Source organism: Rattus norvegicus, chromosome 4, assembly GCF_021556685.1.
Source record: "Rattus norvegicus strain SHRSP/BbbUtx chromosome 4, alternate assembly SHRSP_T2T, whole genome shotgun sequence".
Taxonomy (NCBI): Eukaryota; Metazoa; Chordata; class Mammalia; order Rodentia; family Muridae; genus Rattus; species Rattus norvegicus.
Genome location: NC_141537.1, coordinates 36,540,560 through 36,546,559, shown reverse-complemented (window position 1 = coordinate 36,546,559; position 6,000 = coordinate 36,540,560). Strand labels below are relative to the sequence as shown.

The following is a 6,000-nucleotide window of genomic DNA, read 5'->3' as shown; positions in this document are numbered from 1 at the left end:
GTGTGTATCTGCTTCTGTTTTGGCAGAAAAATATCAGGTCCTTTGCACCCACGTTTGTTTTATTGCAACAAAGTAACTTCTTCCCTTTAACATTTAAGATGATTATTTTTTCTTTCCAGTGACACCCCCAAAAATAATTAAAAATAGACTTACAATAGAGAATGTCAACTCCAAATAAAACCTCCCAGCTTCTGATGATCCTCCCATTGAATGGGAGGGTTCCATTCACTGTAAGGAGAAAATTTAAAAGTGCCATCTTAAACTACAAGGATATCTGTTAGTTGTCACAATTAAACATGCCAACGAAGAAGCCATTTTCTCAAAATCCCACTTAGCCCGCCCAGACATCTCCAACCCGCCCTTGCTGACCTTTATACCCTCCCTTTCCCTTTTTATCAAATAAGAGAAGGTCAGATCCATGTTGGTAAATGCTGTCTGTATTCACATAGAGACACAATGGAATCTCTAAGCACACTGTAATCACCGAGAAAGGAGAAAAGCAACCTAGCACCCTTCAGCCTCCAGCAGAGCTAAGGAAACTGAAGGGCTTTTCTTTTTTTTCCCATAAAGCATGGTGATGAAATTGAATCCACAGGGTTTTGAGAGGAAAAAAAAAGGGGGTGGGTGAAGTGAATTTAGAATAGGAGAGTGGAGATTTTTCTTCCCATTTTATTTTTCCCAAGATATTCCCCTAAAATAAATGGAGAACCATGGTGTTGAGAAGAGAGAGACCTCAAAAAAGAAGATGACTGGGCTCAAGAAAGGGGCAGGAGCGGAAAATGACTACAACTTACTCCCAGGGACTGGAGAAAAATTTAAAAAGGGAAGGAAAAGAAAAAAGGTTAGAATATATCAGTCTTCTAATGCTAGTCAGACTCACCTACATCCTCCTCTCCTTCCCTTCACCAACACCTTCACCTTCATCCTTACCCCCTTCTTTATCAATATCTTCCAATCTTCATCATCCTCATCATCTTCCTTTATTATTTATATCAGGAGCCAAATAACACTGCAAGGGATTTGGCCAATATCATTTTTGATGAGCTTTTCTAACCTCTGTACCTCAGCAGAATGGCTTGTAACTAGGTAGAGGTGTCTCTGGCACTATGTACAGCTTCCCGCAGGCTTTACTCTGTGTTTGACTTGAGCATTTTGTCAAACCCTTTTCTGATTTCTATTTGATGTCAGTGGACTTTGAAGATGCATCACCACTCTCATTCAGATGAAATTGGTTAGGGAGAGCTTTATTTTCCAAGTGAAGATTTTCATCAAAACCAAACTGTATTCTGTAGGCTGATTTAATGTCTGGAAGTTCTGTCATTTCAACTCTGGTCAAATAATGCAGAATCTTCCTCCCCAAGCAGTGCAGACACTTGTGGGTGGTTGATAAGTGTTACCCCCAAATTTGGGATTTTGACTATCAGCTCTAACCTTTTTTCGGAAAAAAAAATGGTTGGTGGAGTTTGTTATATATATATTTTTATCTACTTTCAGAATTTCTTCACTGGCCTGTTCTTAAAATCTACTCCATTTTGTACTTCCTCAGTATGTTCAATTGTTTCCTGCTGTTATTTATTTTTCTCCTTCCAACGAAGGGGAGTGGCTGTGTCCCCAGCTTCCCCTAAGGAGCCAGTCTGAGTTTCTTAGCCTGAGGCGGGAGCACAGATTACTGCTTCCGGACCCTGGCATGAGGCAGTGGCAGAAGCTAGAGGCAGGACCTGGATGCAATCGGCTAGAAGAAACTTAAAGGAACTAGTAATTTATTCTCATTAATTTGTTCCTGGTGCTCTTTGAGGTGGTTACTTTTTACACTTTTCTAGTTTTTTTTTTAGAGCAGGATATTTAAATTAGATGCTTTTAATTAATATTATTTAAATTTATTGTAGTCCATTTTATTGTAAGCAGAGCCTTAATTGTACCTGATGGCTCCCTATAAGTAGTCTACTTACTAATATTTCTTAAAAATTCTGAAATGTCAAGTGTGATTTTCTACTTTGATCTAAGAACTGTATAACATTGCAAGGTCTATCTAGTGTGAGCCTATGGCTTACAGTCTTGTGCTCTGGGATGTATCTCTTTATTTCTACTTTGTTGAGGCTCAGTTGTCTTTGTGAGTTATATATGTTCCATTTTCATTGAAATGACCTGTGCACTTGGGGCACAATGTGATATTTTCTAAGGGTTTAGTGTTCTTGCTTTTCTTGCAGTGGCTAACCTTTAAGGTTATTCTGTTCTTTGTGAAGATAGGGCATTTTGTAATTTGAACTTATCCATCGTTGTGCTATCTCAGTGGCCTCCATCAGTGTTGTTGAAGGCCTGGGTCTTCAGCTTTCTTTGCATTTTTCTGGTATAACTTTGCTTCTCTTTGTATCCTCAGCTTTTATGAATCATTACGTATTTCTTGTATTTAGCAGTATTTTTTTTGCTTCCTTTTGAATCAATTTGAGCATTTCCAAACACTTCACTACTATTATTATAAAAGCAAATGTGTGCCTACTTATATAGGACAAATGGGATCTACTCAGCACGCAAAGAAAAATCGCAAACACTTCTGATTCTGGTCTACAAGGACAACTGCTATTAGTATTACGCTATTTCATTTAGTTATGTCCTGGCCCTCAGAAGGTGTGTTATGAAATGTTTCTTCTTTATTCATCACCTATTTTAAAGAGCATTATTTTTCAGGGCATAAATTGCGTTTTATATGTGTTTTCAGAACTGTCAAGCTCAATATATTCCCCTTTTCTGTGTTTCCACGTCTAGCTATTCGGAATGCCCACTCACGGATGTGTACTGAAGTTCAGATGAAAGAAAAACCCCCCTTTACTTTCTTGCACTGAAAATGTCAGTCCTACAAAGTTTTGCAGCATATTCTGTCTTCTGTGCCCTGTAGCATGTCAACATGAGCAAAGTAACCATGTGGTCTAGGCTTTAAACTTGGAATGTTGAAATGAAGAGAGGACTTTTACTATTTATCTCAGGATGATAGACTTAAACCAAGGGTGTTTTGGATTATCTTGTTCTATAAGTACCATACAGAGGTGGGCCTCCATCTTCAGGACACCTGTAGGGTGCCCTCTTCCTGTCTGTCTCTTGTCTGCCTGTCTGTATGTCTGTATGTCTGCCTCTGCCTCTGCCTCTGTCTCTCTGTTTCTCCACAAAGTGTGTGTGTGTGTGTGTGTGTGTCTGTCTGTCTGTCTGTCTGATTCTTATCTAGCTAGCTGACCATTTCATTGAATTAGACAAGAAACTTCTGCTTGTGATCAGCATTGACTTCATCTTGTTCTTTAACTTCTACTTTGGTTGTTAACACCTACATCAGGCCTCTCACAACCACCTATAACTCCAGTTCCTGAAGATCCAACCTTTTCTGGTGTACATAGACTCATGCAAACACACATGCATGCACATAAACAAGAGAGGCAGAGTGACTTTATCTCTGCTTCTCATGCTCAACATTGTATTGATCTCCTTGAAACCATATGTTCAGTCCCTTCCTCCAATACTTAATGATCTCAGTCTTGTTCTCTTCTACTTTGCAGCCACACCAAGGTACCTACAGTAGTCACAAATGCTTCTTCTTATGAAGGGCATGTGGGAGCTCGGAGTTGCCTGACATATTGATATTCCTGATCACTGCATATTCAGCTTCACTAACCTAAGTGAGCATACCCACGATGTTGTAAAAAGAGAATCTCACTTTATGGATACTTGGCATAATGATAGCACTAATAGTTAAAATACCAAAGATTAGTAAAAGCAGCAGAGCACAGATAGGTCAGCTCTTTCAGATGTTGCCCAAACATCTGTACAACAGGCCGCAGCTTTCTCAATTTTGATGTTGTAGTTCTCATTATTGAGGAAGTCCCCAAATAGGTTCTGATTGGAGACTATGGGCACAGCCAGTAAAATGGGCATGGGCTTATGATTATCTTTAATGAGATCATGAAAAGATTTCTCCACAGAGTCCATCATACCACAAACACAACGACATTCATTTATCAAGATGGGAATGAGCTGATGAGAAAAAGAATCTACAGGGGTTTTCTGGATACTGAGATCATGTGTTTCATATATTTGAATGTATCAGAGGAGGAGCCTGGAGAGATGGTTCAGTATTTAAGAGCTCTTCTGGGTGTTTTGATTTCCAGTACCCACATGGTGACTCACAACACCAATTCTGCAACACCAGTTCCAGAGGCTCCAACATCCTCTTCTGACTTATACTGGTACCCAGCAGGCTTGAATGTGGTGTGCAGACATACGTGTGGGCAAAACCCTCCATGTACATAAATAATAATTATTAAGTATCAGAGAAAACAAAATAGATATCTTTTTATCCCCAATAACCTTATTATTTTGATGGCAGGCCTTATCTTAAAGTTCCTATTGCTGTCATAACACACTATGGCCAAGGCAAGTTATGGAAGGAATTTATTTGGCATTTACAATGCCAGAACAGCAGGAGCCAATCACCATCATGCCAGGAGCAGGGCAGCAAGAAGACATGGTACAGGAGCAGCTATTGAGAGCTCACATCCTGACCTGCAAGCAGGAAGCAGAGAGGATACAAGAATGGCAAGAGACGTAAGAAACCTTTATCCCACCCCAGTAACAAACCTCCCCCAGCAAGGCCACAGCTTTCAGTCATTTTCACATAGCTTCCAATTGGGGACCAGATTTTCAAATATCTGTGGAGGCTGTTCTCATTCTAACCACAACAGGCCTGACTCTGCTTTGCTTTCCCACTGCTTCGGGAAAGTCTCTTCACTCGAGCAGGTACCCCTACCTAAAGACTGAACCGTGAGGAGTGTAAGAAGCCCTGAGTATGTGGAGTCCTGAGTAGAGCTGTGTTGCTGACTTGGGCATGGCTCCATCAAGGACCTCAGAACTACGGAAGCATGGCAGTTTCCTCCCAGAGGGAGGCTTGGAAGGTGTGGATGTTGATAGTATGTGCAAAACTATCTACCTACCCTCTTCTACCTCCAAAGACTGCTCCCCTAGAGAGAGTGCTCATAATGAGATTAGCTAGCTGAGCCTGCCTTTTTGATCCTGCTGTGTACGTAACCTCTGTCTCCTTGTTTATCTGTAGATAATAACCCTGCCTCCTCATTCAGCTGTGACAGTGTACTGACTCTACTTCACTATTCAATTGTCTACATTACATCAGACAGCCCGGTCTACCTAAGGCCAGCCTTTCCTGTGTCTCCGTGTCTTTATATGTTTGTCTCTCCTTCATTCCCTCACCGTCCTAGACTGTTTCTAGACTATACAATGATGTAGCGTTGAGCATCAAAGATTTTATCTTCACAACTCAGGACGAGCACTATAAAAATGCTGACTAATGCTAAGGTTCGAGATCAATGTGTTGCATTTGACAGCGGCAAACCTGTCCAAAGGATATGCAACAGCAGTGGCATGTGACTTGTTGTTAATACAGAGACCAGGCATGCTTCTGGCATTCTGGCATTGTTTTTGCCGTGACAGTGAGAATTATCAAGGTTCTGGTTCCATGATGATATTTCAGCACACCAAAGCTAGCCTCTGAGATTTTGTGTATCTCTTCTCACCAAGTCATAGACAGAATTTCTTTCAGTCCCTTCTTATGTAGCGTTTAGGTCTTTGACCTGCTTGGCTTATTCGAGAAGCAAATTATCCAAACTCTGTCTAATCTTACATTTTGCAACAAAAATCCCATTGTGATATGAACTGTTACTGGTTATTTATACTACCAGTGACCATTTGGTTTCTGTAAAGGTAACAGCACCAATGAAGGCAGGGACCTCAGTTCTACTCATGGGTGCCATCCTCTTAGGAATTTCTTCTATCAATATCAACTCCAAGTTTCTTCCACATGACTCAGAACAGACTAATGGCCCACTAGAGACAGAAGTAGACATCAGATCTACTCCTATATTCAATGAGCTTGTTATTTCAACACACAGAATGTGGAAACAGATTTTCTGTTCCCTACTACTGCTATTCTTTAGAGTTTGGTTA

At 40.6% G+C, this 6,000-nt stretch overlaps 1 pseudogene; it reads right to left on the bottom strand.

Moving 5' to 3' along the window:
• Positions 1-880: 880 nt before the first annotated feature.
• On the bottom strand, positions 881-3,972 carry Set-ps6 (Set nuclear proto-oncogene, pseudogene 6; annotated as a pseudogene).
• Positions 3,973-6,000: the final 2,028 nt, after the last annotated feature.